Here is a 19,897-nt window from a genome sequence, read left to right as displayed (position 1 = left end):
CAAACATGCTGTTATCACTAACTGCACTGCTGCTGTCATTAGCGCTGCTGCCAACACTGCCAGGCCTGCTGTTGCCAGTGCCAATGCTGCTGATGCCCTGGGCTCTAAGTGTCCCAGGGTGATTCTGTAGACAAGCAGCTACTTTTAGATTTAGCTTGCTCATTACCTGTAGATCCTTTGCCTTAGGACTCAGGCTTAAGTCCATGGAGCCTGGGATAGAGGACGATCAGAGGTGTTTTATCTTCCCTAGCATCTGGGATAACTGGCCTTGAACCAAACATGTGCGTCTCAGTCCTCTTCTCTTCTGCCTTAGAGGTTTCTTTTCCTCAGAGGCTCTTTCTTCCCTCATGCAATGCCTCACTAGCCCTGGAAACATGAATATAAACATTTGAACTTTAGAATGAACATAACTTAGTCTTAATATGGAAGTCCCACTACGTCAGATATTTTAGTTTGAAAAAAATAATAAAAAACACTTAGGTTTTATAATCATGAATGTATACTTATCTGTACAAGAATTGGATCATGTAATTATGGAAGAATTGCTGTGTGACTATAAACAACTTTGCTATCTGGCAAGGTTGGTTTCAGTGTGATTTGCATTATTTGTAAAAAAATATAATTACTGGAACTCAAAAAGTCAAATCTTTCTTTGAAGCCCTATCAATAATTCATACAACTCATATCAAAAGGCTTACAGGGACAAGGTGATTTTGTTGATGGGGCTGATTTCTTTTTTACTTTGCTTCCAGCCCTAACTCACAAGGAGGGCAGTGTTGTCTCAAAGCTGGAAAATAAGGAAATAGCATGAAAATTTAGAAACCTCTACTCATTAAGGAAATGCAAAATAAGGAATTTTTAACTGGAGGGAAGGAATGTCGCATTGCTGAATTCCTTATCATCTTAACTGAAAGGAAAAGCCTGTTTAAATTTTTTAATTGAGAAAGGCATATGGCGGAAAAAACTCTTAGTTCTTTGCAGAAGCTTTTCTTTTTCTTTTCTTTTGTTGCTTACAAGTACTCTAGCAAGAAGAAAAAAAAATAGTTCTATCAAGATCCTGGTCAAGATCCTCTTCATCTACAACTGTTTTTTTCCCTTTTAGCATAAAGCAATCAATTTTCTTGTTTGAATACAATGAAAGTTTTTATTTCCATCCCACCTGCAATAATTGAGGGTTTCATTTTATTTTTCATTAAGAAAATAGGGACTGGTAAATAATCCTTTAAACTCATGCATTTCAGACAGGGTGAGCTTCTTGATATGTCAAATGTATGGATTTGTAAAATGAATTTGCACCTGAGAGTCAATTTTTTTTCCAGTAAGTTGCATGAGGAATGTAATTTTATTTAACAAGTGTAAGTATGTGGATTTTGGAATGTATTTATATATTTATAGTTATCCTAATACATACATGTTAGGGTGTTGTTTTTGTACATGTGTATTTAGTGTGCATTTTTTTCTTGATTTTTCCTTAATTTTCAAGTTGGAGCGAATGTTAGTATATGATGCATAGAAAACAACCTAATAGTGTTATTGTGTTTAAACATCTTATGTGTTTTGTTATTTTCTGAGTTACATGCCAGAGTATATTCTAAAGAGCTCTATCTGTGGATAAAATAAAGATCAGAAAGCAGTGCAGAGAGAGATAAAATACAGTTGCCTTACATTTCTGATCCTCCTTATTTTTTAGTTTTTAGCAAGAGTTTCTGCTTCTTGCATGGAGATACTAATGTTCTCCTAATGTGGTTAAAATGGCAGAAGAAGAGCTTTTAAAAGTTTATAAGATGACATGACATTTATAAATGTGTTTATGTGTATTTAATATCCTCTCTCATCTGCACGTAATATTTTCATTTCTTTTCAACAATATGTAAAAGATGTTTGTGCTGTACTTGAAATCCTTTTCTGGAGAGTTTTTTTCTTTTTCTTGCGCTACAAACGTGTTTACGCAGATGAGGTTTGAAAGTAGTTGATGCAGAGTTCGTATTTCAGCAGACTCATGGATATACTTATCAACATAGTTCTAAAGGAAGTATTACTTTATTAAATAGATTAAAATTTTTATATTTACTGTATACAGTAGATATACATATATAGTATATATAAAGTAGAAAACTTTGGTTCATAAGTCCTTAGAAAATTAAAGCAAAACAATTATTTGGAAAGTAATCAGTTAAAACCATAAACAATTTAGGGAGTCTCTGGAAATGGAAATGCTACCAAACGCTATGATACAGTGGACTTTTTTTTTTATGTCCGAATTTATTAACCTGTGAAAGGAGAACTTTTAAATTGAAAATAATGACAGCACCTTAATTATGGTGATTTCATTGAAAGCCTACTGCTGCAATAATAAGATGCACTCTAGGTTTCCAGAGCCGTGGCAGCTGTCAAGCACGAACGTTTTTCCCGGAGAAGAGGTTTAGTGTAGTGTTTTTCAAGGACAAGTTGCTCAGCTATTGTCTCAGTGAGCACTGCTACTTAATATTCAACAGTTTTCTTAATCAAAATTGTGTGTCCTGCTCCCTAGAGTGTTTGTTAAAGTGATTGTATGTTTATCAGAGCCTTCAACAACAGAAGCAGAGTATTCCTGGACAAGGTGCTGGTAATGAGAACCTATATTATCCTAGGGTGCTGATAAGAAATGGAAAATGCTGTCAAAATACATTGTTTGTAAAAAAATAATTACTGTAGCTCGAAAAGTCAAACCTTTCTTTGAAGCCCTTGTACTTTATATAACTTCGATTGTTTATCTGGGATAATGGGGCGGCAGGGATATGGTGATAGCCTATAAACGCCAGGAAAGGCATGCCAGTGATCTAATAGTCTGGGGGTCTATTAATCATTGCTTCTGTTGGGTGGCTGATTAAGGTTCTTCACAACATGTTTCCTTTAGATTACAGAAAGTTCTTAATGAAGTAAAGCTTGGGGGGCATTAGAGAACTCATTCTGGCATGCTACAAAGGTATTGAAAGGTCATGTGGGGAAAACAAGCTTTGCCAAAAGTGAAATAATGCAAGTGCTAACATTTTCCATGAAATACTGTGCCTAAGATGCAGGTTTTGACTGCTTTTGTTTTTTTGTTTCATTTTGGTTTTTGTTAAAGATTGGCAGCTGAGCTAACAACTGTTGCCAATCTTTTTTTTTTTTCCCCTGCTTTTTCTCCCCAAACCCCCCCAGTACATAGTTGTGTATTTTAGTTGTGGGTCCTTCTAGTTGTGGCCTCTGGGATGCCGCCTCAGCGTGGCCTGATGAGCGGTGCCGTGTCCGCCCCCAGGGTCTGAACCAGCAAAACCCTGGGCCAGCGAAGTGAAGCACGCAAAGTCAACCACTCAGCCACGGGGCTGGCCCCACTGCTTTTGTTTTTAAACTCAAATTATTTTGTATCGTTAGGCGATGCCCTGGAGGCAGAGCCGTACTGTTGGATGTGACTTTTTCTGCCAAGGGTAGTACCTACCCCTTATACATACACGCGCACACTCTCTCTGAAATAATAAAGATACGTTGTTTGAAAAATATGGTGTCTGTAATACTAAAGAGAACATTTGTTTGGTATTTTGTTTGTTTTGTCTCTAATGGAGCTCTATGAGGAATGAAGTCTTCTGCAGACAGTTCATTTTAATTATTATATTGATGGATTCTCATCTGGAGTCAGAACATTCAAGAATAAAAACACATTTTTGGGAATTGTTTCACAAAATAAAAAGCACACTTTGGGCATTAATTAGGAAACAATGCACCTATGTTCCATAGGAGGTAATCTTTGTAAATAACAATCCTTTTGAAGGCTACAGCCAGGGATATTGATCACTTCAGTGATACTGAGACATATACTGTGCTTTATGGATTGATCTTTGAAATAGAAAGATGGGCACATTAATGTAAAAAATTGATTGCTGCTACATGTTTGAAACTTAACCCATATTATTTGCTGGTATTCAGAATAACTTTTATTTGGTATTGTTACGTGTAGTTAATTCCTAATGTTAGCTTTGAAATTGACCAATTTTATAGTTTTATTTATTATTGGTTGTAGCTTATAATTGTTCCAAAATGTGAATCACAATCAGATTGATTTGGTACTGGGTTTTGGCAGAATTGTGTATCAGTCTATTTAGGAGATGGAAACCGTGTTGGTTAAACAAGTGAGTTTAATATAAAAATTATTAAATTATGACAACAGAGTAACTACGAGATCTGACACCCTAGGGCTGAAGGAGTGTACCAAGGAAGGGCAAACTTGGAAAGGGTTCACCTCTCTCGAGAAAAGGTGTAATTCATCCCATTGGACAGCAGAGAAGTTCACGGGTTTGGCCATGCATCTGGAGATGGTCTGCAGTTGCTGGACAAACTGGCGACAGAGAGAGCAGGCGGGCCACTGTCAATTAAGCTGGTGATTGAGTGTCAGAGGGCTTGGGCCTCCACCAGCCACTTGGTGGGCAGAATGAGGGGCCTGCAGAGGGAGCCCAGGACCTGCAGTGAGAACATCAGGGTTCAGGCAGGGGGCACCCAGGCCTACAGAGGCAGTTCCCTTCCAAGCTGGCACAGGTTTCCCTCTAGAGAGGGCCTGGGAAAGATTATCGCCAGGCAGGGGCTGCAAGATGGGTGAGGAATCACTAGTTCTGGGCCCCACTGGGTGGCTAGGGCAGAGCTCCACTGACTGTCTTCACAGTCACACGCAAACCAGTGACCTCCCCCAACCCCTACAACAGAAGCCATGGGAGGGCCCCTTGGTCCTGCAGTGTCCCTCCAGCATTCTCTATTGAGGAAGCCCTCAACATTGCGATCATTGTAAAGGAGAAATGCTTAAAGGAATTCCATCTGTGGTCGTAAAGAATGTACTTATTAAAGGGAGCATTTGGAGCTGGGAGGCAATTAATTCGTAACTGGCACACATTGCTGGTTTAGATGCTAGTTGTACCTAATGTTACAGCAAAACCAGCAATTCTAATTGCCACAAGAAGGTCCTTTTGTTTACAGGTGTCCTGATTTTAGCCCCTTGCACTTGTCTGTCCTGATTAGTTGCTTTGTCCTTGCTTTCCGTAGCTGAGCTTAGGATTGTGCTTATTTTTCACTGTTCCTTTCATCCACACCACCCGTAGCTCTCTGCAGGGGAATAGGAGGCCTGTCTATATGAGGCACTGAATGTGTGCCCAAATGTTTAGATTAAGTGTTTGAGCAACCTCACTGAAAGGAGCTTGTGGAGTATCAATGAACTCTATTCTGATTAGACCCTTTCAGATCTCTTTTATAAGCAAGTGAGGAAACTGTTTACCCCTAGAGTCTGCAGTAGAAATAGCACACAGTTCATTTGGCAAAGCTGAAGAACAATATTGATTTTGAGGCTCTGAGGAACATGCAAGTGCATAGATCAATTTGCTGCTAGTCAGTCATTTTTTTTTCTCCACTATTAGTACAACCATTATTGTGGTCTAGGTGAGAAAAAATTATTATTAGTGACTGCTTCCTGGTGTTCTATAGATGCTATCATTTACATTCATATTCATTTACCATTATAATCATATATCGATGAGTTGTCAACTATTATATATATGTAAGAGACAGGTATACAGGTGTACAGGGGTCAGATATGGTGTTTAAAAAGATATACACTAGTTAATAATTCCTGGATAAAGCTGGTTTATTATAAACCACAGTTACAGCCATGCACTGTCATTCACAATATTTATGTCCATTGTTGGTTTAAGGTAGAAATTACCCCTGGCAAGCAAATTTTTTCTAGCGCCCAGGACATAGAACAGTTTTGTTATAAATGGTTTATTCTTTCTTAGGTTAAAGGGGAAAAGAAGCCTTTGATGGAAATACTATAATTGCTTTGGCAATTTGCTTTGGATTTACAATCTTTCCTCAGGGTGCTTTTTTCCCCCATTTAGGTAAAAGAAGGAGGGGGAAGGGGGTATTTTATTATACATGTTAAAAAATTCCAACATGAATAAATCCAGCAGATAAATTGCTTTCAATTACATTTTTAAGAGTGTTGCAGGAACATGAGCATTGAGAAACTAATACTTAAGTACAAATGGTTTATTTGTAGTGTGGAAAATAGGGAATGCTATAAAAACCATTATGATGTACATCTATAAAATGAGTAATGGGATGATTATAGAGGAAGAAATATGCTTTGGTATGAAATCATTTTCTAAAATCTTTTAACATTAAGGTAAAATCTACTAACCCTGAATTTAATGCATGATAATCTACCATGAATATAACAATGCATTACATGTGTTAGTGGTTGTAGGAGTAATATAAAATACTACCCCCCAACTTTAGTGAACTTAAAATCTATAGCTTTTTAAATGTATATATATTGTCTGTTTTTGCTACAGTACTAAGAAATGTACACAGTAATTGAGTCAAAAATACGTAACTCATTTAGAACAACCAAGCATATGAAAGAGTTAAACAGATGGACAAGAACATGGGGCTAATAAATGATATGGTAGGTTATCACTTAACAAACATTCACAAAATGCATCATTTCCATGGTTTTGTGAAAATTAAGCTTGAAAACGGTGTTTATGTTTTCCCTTGATCAGAAAGGGTAACAAGTAATTATAGATAGGATTTATTGAATGTATTCTATGTATACACCTGGTATGTTCAGAGTTAGTTGTCTTTACAGATCCTTATGCGAGCCCTCTAAGATACACTGTACTCGGGACCACTTAGTTTTAAGTGGAATTCAGACGCAACAGCAGACTTGTCCATGGGCACACAGCCGAAAGTAAAGAACAGAGATGCAAATCCCAGGCTGTACATCCCCCAAAGCCCAGGCATTTTCCACCACACAGTGCAGCTTCTAAAAGTTAAAAATAATTAAAGCATTTGGTGCTTTAGATGTTGAGGACTTGATGATTTTAACTTCCTTGTTGAATTTAAAGACTTAAAATTCAGCTGGGATTCCTGTTAGATCTGTAGTCACTCAACTTATACTTCTGTTTCCCCATTATACACGTAGAGAAAAACTAAAATGTGATATGAGTGAGCAAGGCAAATATAATTTTTAAAAATCATCTCTTTTCTACACCTGGGAACTTTGTTTTTGCTATTGAGGCTTTCACGGGTATTTCCATGTTTCCTTCTTGGCTCACATTATAAAAACTAAGTGTGTTGATTTCACCTTTGTGGTTTAATTATAGATTCTTATTTCTCTAACATAACCTCTTAAATATTATAGTAATAAAAATAATCACAATAGTGAATTATCAAATTTCCCTTTTGTTTTCTATCATCCCATTATAGTAATATGTATATTAAGTAATTTCAGGTTTATTTCTTACCTCTTCAATTAGAAAGTAAGCTACTTCTGGGGCCTGCCCGGTGGGGTAGCAGTTAAGTTCGTGTGCTCCACTTCGGCGGCCTGGGGTTCTCTGGTTCGGATCGGGCGTGGACTTATGCACTGCTTATCAAGCCATTCTGTGGCGGGTGTCCCACGTATAAAGTGGAGGAAGATGGGCATGGATGTTAGCTCAGGGCCAGTCTTCCTTAGCAAAAGGAGGAGGATTGGCAGCAGACGTTAGCTCATGGCTAATCTTCCTCAAAAAAAGTAAAGTAAGCTACTTAAAGATTGTATCAGCATTTTTGCATAATGAAGGAGGCTACACACAGAGGTTATATATATAATAAATATTATAGATTAAACATCTGATTATTCTAATTGAAGATGGAATTATGAAATAGTGTTTTGCTAATTGTAACACGGTGCTTGATAGACTCATGGAGTTTCTGAACTTCTTGGCAAGATTAGATCATTATGGTAATATGCATATTTTACAAGTTTAGAGTAACAAATATTGCATTCTCATTAGTAAAAGCGCCGAAAAAGGACCAGCAGTAGAAAAATTCATCAGATTTTTTACAATGAGGTGGTGTGATATCATTGGGCAGAGGTTAAATGCTTTGCCAGAAAGATCCAGAAACAAGTCTAAGGTTTAAAAATTGCTTGGAGGCATCATGACCAAGTTAATAGAGAATGAGCTGTAGCATCACATGACCTGGCTTTGAATTCATTAGCTCTATGAATTTACCCAAGTTGAGTAATCTCACTAAGCCATGTTTCTTCACCTACAAAATAAAAATAATAGCATTTCTCATCTAAGGCTTTTATGAGGGATTAATTAGAATAATGAATGAAAAGTATCTGGCACAAAGAAGATGCTCAATAAATGTAGCTATGTTTAATTTTAGATATCAAAGTCTATTCGATGGAGATTTTTTGATGTACTCAAGATTATTAATATTCTGAATATTGTGGGTAGAAAATCAAGGGATTTTAAATATCACAGAAGGCCCACTTGTTCCCTAGTTTGACTTTAAAACTGTGAGTAGCATTTTCTTAAACATAAATTCTGTTTTAGAGTAAACATGTGCAATGACTTTTAGTTCTTGAGAAAATTTAGCCTGATGTTTTTGGTTCTTTCAGGATGTAATTAGTCTCCTCATCTGAAGGAGTTGAGCTACTGGTGGCTGGCTCTTTCTCTAAGCTAATGGGTGAGTTAAGATCTTTAATCTACTTCCTTTTAGCTTCCTTCTCATAAATCACAGAGGTCAGGAAAAAGACATTCTTGGTGGGTTGCATTTATTGTATGCTCTTTTAACTACCCATTGTTAATTGAGAATTAACTGTAAAGTTTTTATTCATATGTGTTGTAAAAATAAGAGCAATTGTACATCAAGGGTACCATTTGTGCTACATTTCCAAGTGAGCGTATCCATCTATATGTGAAGAATATTTAGTTGAAATAGTTGTTAGTGGTACTGACTTTGGCCCTATTACTGATTTCCTTCAGGCCAAATTCACTCACTCTCTCCTTCACCTTCTGGTGTTTGTAAAATGGTCAGTTGCAATGATGATATTCAGCTTTGAAATGCTGGGCTTATCTGTCTAATTAAGATGTCCCAGAACACATTATAAAATATTTGTAACCACAAGGACTCTAGTAGCCTAGGAAAATTGGACAGAATAAGAGGCTTTCCTTTTTTCTCCTTAGGGAATAAATATAAACAGACAGTATAGAGAAGATAATTAATATTTTCTCAATATTCAATCGTCCTGAAATTGTTATCCCTCTCACAGGAGGGAGGATTATTATTTACTAGGATTACAAACCAATTGACAACCTGACATCTTGTGGTTGATATGGATCGGTAAGGGAATGGAAAAAGCCTTTATTAAACATCGGCAATTTTACAGTTACATTTTCTGTATAACCATTTTTGCACTTGAGGAAATAAATGCTCAGACAAGTCAAACTTTTTTTCAAGGTCAGACAGTTTAAAATTGGCATTGGAATTTCAATTCAGTTTAGTCTGATTTCAAATCCTGATCTCGCTGCTGTGTGCCTTTGTTTCTGTACTTCATTATAATGTTAAGTGCCTTTCTGGCTGAAATACACATGAATATGTTTGTGTCTTGTTCTCCATAAAAATTCATTCATTCCTGGAATATTTATTATGTCTCTGCTGGTGCTTAGTATTCTAATCACTGGAGGTACAGCAGTGAACAAGATGGACACAATCTCTGCTTTCATGAAGCTTGTTTTCTAGTTGGGAAAGACACCAATAACCAGTTGGAAAAACAAGCAGTAAAAATACCAGGTAGTGATAGGTGCTGTGCAGAAAATTAAAATGAGCTGATGTGATTGAGAGTGACTAAGCAGCCTCTTTGGCTAGTCAGGGAAGGTCTCCCTGTGGAGATGATATTTAAAACTGAGGTTTTATTGTCACATGACAACTGAAAGTGAGGGAGGGAGTTGGTAACCAGGGCAAAGGACCTAAGTGTTTCTTGTATTAAAAGCAGAGTGGTGGATGATGAAGTTAGAAGGCAGGCCTGGGTCAGATCACATAAAGAATATAGAATTTATGTGCAGCTAGAAGCCACTGTATGGGGTTAATCAGAGGATGGACGTAAAGGTAGCTCTTGTAGGTCTGTAGAGTGTATATTGTGGAAGCACAGATCCCAGAGAGGAGATGTATGCTGTTCCCAAGCTGAAGGTGTGAAGCCATGTGGCTTTGACTGCAGTGAGATGCTGGTGATGAAGGAAAAGCGGAATCCTGGTTCGTCCCTTGACTTTTGTTGAGTGTGCTCGTAGGTGGTGGTGCAGTTAATTGAGAAGGGAGAAATGACGTGATGGGGGGAGTGAGAAATTCAGGGCTTTGTTAGGGTCAAGTTAAGTTTAAATGCTAGTTTGAACCATGTGAAATTGCTTATATTAATTTTTTGACCATCAAAAGTGATAATTTCATATAGTTCAACATAAGACCTATTAGACATCCTTGTGGAGATATTAAGGAGACCATTGCACGTACAAGTCTGAAGTATCAGGAGGCAATCTGGGGTGAATACATAGATTTGACAGTCATCACCATGGGACCAGATGAGGTAAAAGAAGGAGCGTGTACATAGAGCAAAGGACAGAGTCCAGGATAATCCAAAGTGGAGTCAAGAAGAATTGTATGGGTTGGCAAGATGTGGTAGGTTACTAATGAGCTCCTTTCTTTGCCTCTTTGCTGTTATTTGACTCTCTTTCCTTGTGTGTATTTTAATTGGAATCTGAGTGTGAAATGTAACCTCTATCTCTGCCTAATAAACATTTTGCATCCTATTGGTTAAGTGAGCCTTGGGTTAGTCTGAAGTTTTTTTAATAAGGCCCATATGTGGTACAATAGAGTCTGAGAGATAAACAGATGGTGAAGGTGATAAATAGAACTTTCGTAGCCAAAATGCCTTTCTGTTGCTCAGTTTTTGCCAAGAGTATAGCTTTCCAACTTGTCAACATGCATGTACATACACACACATGCACAATCCGTCTGAAACATGGGTTAGGATTCAGTAAAACTGCTGATTTTTCCCTGCTAAACAGATAGTGTATTTTAGGGAATTTTTAAAAGTATTTATGCATTAATCAGGATTAGAAACTAAAAGAATATACTGAGTATGGGTAAATTGGAAAACGTTTTTATGAGCTGATAGTTTGGGTTTACATATAAATGTGTTAACTGAAAAATACCAGAGTTAGTTATCAAAATTAATATGTGCCTTAGCAAACATTGGGCAAGAAAGTGCTATCAAATTCTGATCTGTACAGAATTGAGGAAAGGTAAAGGGGAACTAGTCGTAGTTGTTGATAGATACTGGTTAGTGTCTGAATAATAATTTACAATAATCTCAGGAAAATATAGACAGAAAATCTAACTTTGAAAAAGTATTGAAGGAAAAACTTGCTATGAGAAATGGAGTGCTCTGAATATTAAAGTGACCAACACTTTTTACACCATCAAGTATAATTTTATGACTCTTTGTTGTAAAAATGGGATTTGGACCTGAAAAGTAACTAAAGAAAATAGATAATTTAAAATTGGCGTTACTGCTTCTCCAGATTTATGGTGAATTTTGAAAACATCTGTTCTTATACCAAGAGAGAATGGAAGTAACCATCTTAGCATAATGTAAATCTAGACTAGATAGACATGTAAAATTAGGAATATATAATAAATATACTACATATTTATAGGGACATATCTGAGATACTAAATGGGTGGTGCAGTTATTTTCGTATATAGTCATTTTCATATAGATATGAAATATATATATATTTCATATATATATGTGGAATCTTTTCCTCTTCTTTCATTTTGAAACCATCTGGTTTCTATTTATATTTTACTTGCTATAAAGGAAAGCATATTTGATCTGATTTTTAGAATGAAGCAGTTTTTTATCATGTATAAGAGGATTTCATTTACTATAAAATTTCCAATACTGCCAACATATCTTTTTGGGTCAAAAAAAAAAAACAGAAGAAAACAAATTTAAAAATTATTTTGGTTGTCTATTTTTGCCAAATAAAATACTGGCAGGAGTTGTATGTTATGTTTTATAATTTAGTTTGAATAAATTGGGCGAATATATTTAGTTGTTTCATTGAAGATTAGATTTATAGGGATCAGAGTTGTTCTATATGTAAGAGCTGAAATTGAAAAATATGGTAAATTGGTGGATGGGCTTTAAAACAGGTACATATAACACTGGGCGGAATGACTTTTATCTTGCATACTATTATTTTCCTAGGACTTGACATAATAGATCCTTAATAAATATGTATTGAATGAATGAATGTATTAAATTACAAGGATTAAAGATGAAAATCTAGGCATAAACAGTTCTTGAGGGTAACTTCACTTAGTGGTTTCTTCCTGTCAATTGACTATTCCTTGCTTCCTAATTGAGTTTGGCTTTGCTGGTCCTGCACTACAGATTCGACCTCAGAATCATGACACAGTTGGTCATTTACTGGTCAGTAAGCAGAGAGCTTAAAAACCTTGAGCACTTAACACTAATCTGCTCAGATCCTTACTTAACTGTTGGGTGTGTGTTGCCACTAAATCCCCAGTTCCTCTCAGGTCCCACGCCTCTGCTGAATCGTGTATTCTTTACCCGGGTCTGGCTGAGGGTAGATTCAAATTAATTCTTTCCTTACCACTGTCTGAGTTAACCTGTAGAATTTTAAAATTCCTAGTTACTTTTCCTGAACCCCTTACTGTGTAGCAAATGTCTAAGTTATGATTATAGGAAAATAAAAGCATCATTCTGTGGCAAAGACATGGTATACTTCTTTTTAATTCCTCATGATGATATAATCTTGTATTTCACAGCCCTAGTCTTATAACCATCAGGGAAATTGGAGAGATAGAGGAAAGCTTAGTGGGAAAGTTGATCTTTGTAACAGTTGAAACTTCTTATTTGTCATGGTCAATAAGGAAAGCACACCACTAATAGTTGTGGGTATGCCTTACTATTTTCTGTGTGCAAGATCATGTCATCTGCAAATAAAGGTAGATTTACTTCTTCCTTTCCAAACTGCATGCCTTTTTTTTCTTCTTTTTTTGGCATACTTGTCCTGTCTAGAATCTCCAGTATAATGTTAAATAGACATGGTGAGAGTCGACATCCCTATTTGTTCCTAATTTTAGAGGGAAAGCATTCATGCTTTCACTAGTAAATATGATGATAAACGTGGATTTTTCATGTGTCCTTTATCAGAATGAAAAAGTTTCTTTCTATATTTAGTTTGTTGAGAGTTTGTATCATGAAAGTATGCTGGAATTTGTCACATGCTTTTCTTGCATCTATTGGATAATCATATGGTTTTTGTTCTTAATTCTATTAATAAGGTGTATTATACTGATTGATTTTTGGATCTTAAATCTACCTTGCATCCTTGAAAACATTCCATTTTGTCATGGTGTATGCCTGTTTTATTGTGTTTGCCAGCATTTTGTTGATAATTTTGCATATAAATTCATACGAGAAATTGGTCTTTAGTTTTCCATGCCATTGTCTGGTTCTGGTGTCAGGGTAATATTGGCCTCATAGAATGAATTGGGGAGCATTCCCTCCTGTTTTCTGGAAGTTTGTGAAGAATTTGTATTAATTCTTCTATAAATGTCTGGTAGAATTCACCAGTGAAACTGTTGGGCATGGTCTTCTCTTTATAGGAAGGTTTTAAATGACTATTTAATTATTTTTATGTATTGTAGGTCTATTCAGATTTTCTATTTATTCTTGAGTCAGCTTTGATAGTTTGCATCTTTTAGGAATCTGTCCGTTTCATCTAAGTTATCAAATTTGAGAGCATATAGTTATTTATAGTATTCCTAACAATTCTTTTACCTTTTGTAAGGTTGCTAGTGATGTTGTCTCTTTAATTTTTGATTTTAATAATTTGTCTTCCCTCTTTTTTCTTGGTCAATAATACTGAAAGTTTGTCGTTTTTTCCTATTTCACTGATTTTCTGCATTGTTTTCCTTTTCTTTATTTCAGTAATTTGTATACTAATCTTTATTATTTCCTTCATTCTGTTTGCTTTAAGTTTCATTTGCCTTTCCTTTGCTTCTGTCTTCAGGTGGAAAGTGATGCTATTGATTTGAGATATTTCTTCTATTTTAATATGTATTTGCTGCTGTAAATATCCCTCAATGCATTGCTTAAGCTGCATAAGTTTTGTTTTCATTCATCTCAAAGTATTTTGTAATTTCCCATTTGATTTCTCTTTTTTTGGCCCACTGGTTATTTAGAAGTATATTATTTAGTTTCTATGTATTTGTGAATTTTCCAAGTGTCCTTTTGTTGTTAATTTCTAACTCCATTTCTTTGCGCTTTGAGAACATACTTTGTATGATTTCAGTTGTTCAATTATTCAATGACTCTCTTTATCTCTATTAATATGTTTTTTGTTAAAGAGTATATTTTGTCTGATATTAATATAACCGTTTTTGCTTTCCTGTGCTACTGTTTGTATGGTATATTTTTACTTTCATCTGTTTGTATCTTTGAATCTGAAGTGTATCTCAGATAGAGAGCGTATTTTGCATGTTATTGTCATTTTTCTCCAGCCTAACAATCTCTTTTTGATTGGATTGTTCAATACATTCATATATAATCTTATTGGTGGTATGGTTGGGTTTGTGTCTGCCATTTGACTTTAAGTTTTATACACACACACGTTAATATATATTAGTTATTTTCTTAGTTGTTCTAGGTTTTATAGTTTACGTCATAATTTTTTAGAATCTACCTCAGATTTATGCTAGTTCAATTCCAATGAGTTATAGAAATATTACTCCTGTGTAGCTCTATATTTGTGTCCCCTTTTGTGATATTATTTGTGTGTGTGGGTGTATATATGTGTGTGTATATATTTATCTATATATATAATATGGAGAGAGACAGAGACAGAGACAGAGAGTCAGAGAGTCAGAGAGCCAGCGACAGAAAGACACAGAGAGGGAGTCTGTGTTACAAACTAGAAAATATGTTGTTACAATTATTAATTTTAGATAATTGTATATCTTTTAAGAAAGCTGAGACAATAAAGGAGAGCAAATATATATTTACAGAGTTTTGTTATTTAGCCTTTCATTTACCACTTCTGGTTCTCTTCATTTCTTCCTGTAGATTCACTGTACCATCTGGCGTCATTTTCTTACTCCAGCACAGCTTTGCTCCCACTCACTTTCTTTGTGCTGTTATAAATATATTACATTTCTACAAGTTATATGCCTAACCATGTAATTATATACATTTTTAATACAGGTACTTTAAAATAAGTTAAGAGAAGAAAGGAGAAGATGCAATTATATTGTCTTCTATAATTTTCTAATAATTGCTTACTTTTACTGATGCGCTTTGTTTTTTTGGTGTGGGTTCACATTACTGTTGGGTATCACTTGCTTTCAGCCTTAACTTTGTTTACTATTTCTTGAAAAGTGGATATGTTAGCAATGAATTCCCTTGGTTTTCGTTGATCTGAGAATGTCTTTGTCTTCATTTGTAGAAGGTTATTTTGCTGAATATGAGATTCCTGACTGACATTTTTTCCCTTTTAGCACTTTGACTGTGTCATCCCACTGCCTTATGTTCTCCGTTGTTTTTGATGAAAAACCAGTTGTTATTCTTACTGGGGTTTCCTTGTACATGATAAATTATTTTCCCCTTGCTGCTTTCAAGATTTTCTTGTGCCCATTGTTGTTGTTGTTTGCTTGTTTATTTGTTTAGTGATTTTGCTCAGCTATTTTCATACAGTCCATTTCCCCCACAATGTATAGCCTCTGATGTTGGTCTTCAGAGACACAGCCTCAGGCATGTACACAGTCACCCTGACCTCTCTTTTCCCTCAACCTCTCAGGAGATGACAGTGGCTTTAGTCAGTCTCTTGACTATCTCTTACTTTGATTTCCCTGTTAGATTTCCAGCTGGTCTGTCTCTCTTGGTATCATCCCCAACTGTTAGCCTGTAGTAATTGCTGGCTGATTGCCCAATTGTTTTCAGCAACACCCCTGGACATAGATTGCGCTACACTCTGATCCAGTTAGATTTGGACCCCTTTGCAGAGGCACTCTTTAAGGCCAGACTTTGAGACTTACTCCAACCCTAGGAGTGCTCACTTTAGCTGCATCTTTCCCTGGTCCTCTCTGTTAAAACTTCTAGCTTGCCTTCTGTTATCCTTCTTGCTTTCACAGAGCTACCAGTCTCCTCTTAATTTCTCACCATAAAATCCTCATTCTTTTCAACAGTGTTCTTATACTTGCACTTCCCCTGCTGTGTCCTAAATAAAGTCAGTCCCCTTAAGGAGACCTATAGAGTGTTCTGTTTTTATGGCTTGCACCTCTTTCTGGGAAGAACTCTTGAACCAGTGTTTTAGAACTGGGGATGGGGCAGTGGCTCACTTCACCATTGCTATAATGAGTGGGGTACTTGGTGGGGGTGGTAGCTCTTGTTCATCTCTTCATCTTGAACCTCCATGCTAGGAACTTGCTTACACAAGGGTGATCATGGCCAAGTATCATCATCCAGTCATACCTGGGGTAGTCTTTCACCCTGTGAGTGGAGGCTGAGTGAAGGGAGCCCAGACCATTTGCTTGTTCTTGCTTGGAATACAGCTTTGGCAACACAGAGCTGGGCAGGATGAGGAATGCTGGTGACCTGATCCTCCTGAGGGGAAACCATAGCCCTAGATTAGGATCTGGGGGTAGAGAGAGCCCTGTGTTCTTGGTTGCACATGCCTGTAGTAGAGCTTCCATCAGGCTGAACTGGGTAGGGGGGATGGGTCATGGCTCAAATGCCATAGACTCTCATTGTTTTTGTTGAGATTTATTAGATTTTGTTGAATAAATGTTTCTCATGTTGCATATTCTTAGGACAATTTCCTGATATTTTAAGTGACTGCTTTACATAATTTTCACCTGTTATGGTTGTTTCACTGGGGAGAGGGTCCACGGAGCTCTTTAAACCCCCATTCTGGAAGTGTGCTCTCAAATTGATTTTATTTATGTCTTGCTGAGGAAGATTTGCCCTGAGCTAACGTCTGTTGCCAATCCTCCTTCTTTTTTTGTCCTGCTTGAGGGAGATTAGCCTTATGCTAAGATCAGTGCCAGTCTTCCTCTACTTTGTATATGAGTTGCTGCCACAGCATGGCTGACAAGTGGTGTAGGTCTGCACCCGGGATCCAAACCCAGGCTGCTGAAGCAGAGCACACTGAACTTAACCACTGTGCGTCAGGGCTGGCCCTTGAAAGTGATTTTTACCCTTTTCTGCAAGGTATTCTCTCTCCACATGATCATTGTAAAGTTGAAATATTCTGTTAGTTAATGAAATATTCTGTTTGAGTAGGTATGAAAAACCAAGGACTTTCACAGAGATTCAATATGCATTATTTATTATTTGGATTTACAAAAAACTTTCTTCTAGGGAGCTCAAGTGTTTATTGTTGCTTGGTAATGCTTAAACCAAAGATGTGTGGAAAGTGAAAATCTGATCTAAATTATTGAAATTTCTGATTAACCTAGCCTAAGTTTGCTCTTTTAGAAAAAAATTTGGACACTTCAATTAGAATAACGCTTTTTTTTTTAAAGGATCAATATCCATAGGATTCTAACATGAAAATATTTAACTAAATATTACTGATATCCTTATGAAGTTCTGAAATGTAGCTTATAGATGAAATGTGGAGATCTGCAGCCATAGTACACTTTAAGCAAAGCAAATATATAAAAATGGAATTTACAGTAGATACATCGACAAAAATTTTATTAAGTTTTGAAATAAAGAATTCCAAGAGTTTCTTCAAAGTAGATTCCTCCTGTAGTGTTCTTAACATTTATTTTTACTTACAAAAATTGTGTATGTTTATAAAAAAGTATAAATTGACACTTATATTTCTTTTTATGAACATATTTTTCCTACCTGTATTTATTCTGCCTCTGCCAGTAAGTGTCCTCTTTTTTGGTGAAATCATAGAACTTTTCAGAGCATATGTCAAGGAAAATTTACTGTAGTGCTTTTCATCAGCAAGTAAGAATACTTTAATAAACACTGTCTCCCAGTCCTTTTCAAAATACCACTAGAATTCCAATTTATTAATTTACAGGGAAAATTGTAACAATTACCTAGACAGAGCTGTTTGAATCTGTGTGATCATTATATATTTTTCTCGTTAGGGAGATTTACATGGGAAGCAAAATCACAATCAGAAGGTTGTTTGGTGGCCATGGAATCTGAACAATAGTTAATCTTTGATAATTGGAATGATTAATAGCATTAAGCCATTTTGTTCTGCCTATCTTTTTACATCTTCCCTCTCTCTGCTCTACTGTCGATAAATCTGAATCAATTTATAGGATTACAGGCTATAAAAAATTAGGGCATCTCAAACATAAGGATAGTAATTCTAAAAATTTGGTGTACAAATCAGCAATGGTAATAGCAAAATTTTGACATTTACAAAAATACTTTGCAACCTGGGTATTTGGGGCTTTCTAAAAATTTCAATCCTAGAATAAACTTTACAGAATGTACTGATTACAGAGTAGATGTTTGGCCTTTAAGTGCAATATGTTATACTGAAATTATAACTGTTGCCAATCACCCAAAGAAGAGGAAAAGAACACAGTTGAAGCAAGAGAAGGCTTTAGAAAAAAGATCACCAGTAGCCAGTGTACTAGTATGATAATGTCTAACAGTCACTTTCTGTTTCAGATACTGTTCACTTTACATGTGTCATGTCATCCAGTTGTCACAATAGGTAGGAACTTGTCATTCATTTTATAGAAGAGGAAACCGAAACTCTGGGTGTTTATGTAACTTATCTAGATTTGTACAGCTAGTTAATGATGGAACTGCAGCATTTACCCTGGCAGCTGAACTGCAGAGTTCTCACTTTTACTCTGCCACACTGCATTCAAAAGTAGACAAAGATTTTTCTTCATCTTTTAGAGTTTATTTCCTTAGGTTCCACAGATTTGAAAAGCATGTTCATTGACACTGTTCCAGATCCAGCTGGAGTTCTCTTTGTTCTTTTAACTTGGCTATTTAGAGTGCTGGAGGAGGCCATTCTTATAGTCAGAAATTTCTAGCAGGCTTTATGACCTGACCCATTCTATCTATTGCAAAAATACATAATGTACGAGATACTTAAGATAAGGAGGGATGTAAGACCCAGAGCCAGAGCATAGTGTGCCAGGCATTATTCTAGTGCCTTATGCATATTATCTCATTTAATCCATGGTGAAATTCTGTCGGGTGGGCCTTATTGCCTCCAGTTTTACAGATAAAGAAACTGTAAGTCAGAGAGGCTGACTACTGTGTTTTGGGCTACATAGTCTATAAATATGGGATCTGAATGGTGCCCATTTCTTACAAAGACATTGCTTTTTCCAATAGTCCCTGTCGTATCGTGAAATGTTTACTGAGCGCTTGGCATTGCAGGCTCTTTGAGTAAACTGTCACCAGAATGCTTTTCTGGAGGTAGTTATTATTAATCCTGTATTAAGGATGAGAAATTAAGAATCAAAAAGATTAGTCATAGGAAATAGGTTTACATAGTACACTTTGAGATTGCTGTGGCAGATTAATAAATGGTATAATCAAACAAAAAGTGGATCAGTAATAGTTTTCTTTATTCAGTGTCATAGAAAATTGTGGTGGTATTCCTAGTGGATATAAAACTTACTTGAAAAATAACGTGATTTTAGAAAATGAAGGAAGAGAGAGAGCATAAATTATCAGTGTTCTGTGTCATAAAATATCTGTCAATAACATAACATTGTTATTCTTTATCAAATATTAGTTATCAAAATGAGTGCTTATGATTCTAGGACAAGGACCCTGTCCAGTATTTTTTTAAAATTTTTAAAACATGACACATTATGGGTACTCAATAAATGTTTATTAAGGGAGCAAACAAATATATTTTTGTGTATTTAAAACTCAAATGAGCAAAGCAGGGTTTTATGTTGGTTATGGTGGTGGAAAAGAGAGATTCATTCCAAATTAGATAACATGCTGCTTCCATTAGTTTAAGTTCTCCAGAGAAAC

General features: G+C 36.0%; 1 protein-coding gene across 7 annotated transcripts in view; it reads left to right on the top strand.

The window, feature by feature from the left end:
* Positions 1-19,897, top strand: part of CCSER1 (coiled-coil serine rich protein 1) — a 1,220,070-nt gene that overhangs the window by 85,300 nt on the left and 1,114,873 nt on the right. The window contains exon 2 of one of the 7 annotated variants that reach the window (XM_070505367.1): positions 8,447-8,514. The exons of the other annotated variants lie outside the window; for them this stretch is intronic. The gene's annotated coding sequence lies outside the window, so the exon portion shown is untranslated. The remainder of the gene's footprint in view (positions 1-8,446; positions 8,515-19,897) is intronic. 7 annotated transcript variants of the gene reach the window in all.

This window comes from Equus asinus, chromosome 3, assembly GCF_041296235.1.
Source record: "Equus asinus isolate D_3611 breed Donkey chromosome 3, EquAss-T2T_v2, whole genome shotgun sequence".
NCBI lineage: Eukaryota > Metazoa > Chordata > Mammalia > Perissodactyla > Equidae > Equus > Equus asinus.
The sequence above is the reverse complement of the archived record's forward strand: the minus strand, read 5'-3'. Positions and strand labels throughout refer to the sequence as shown.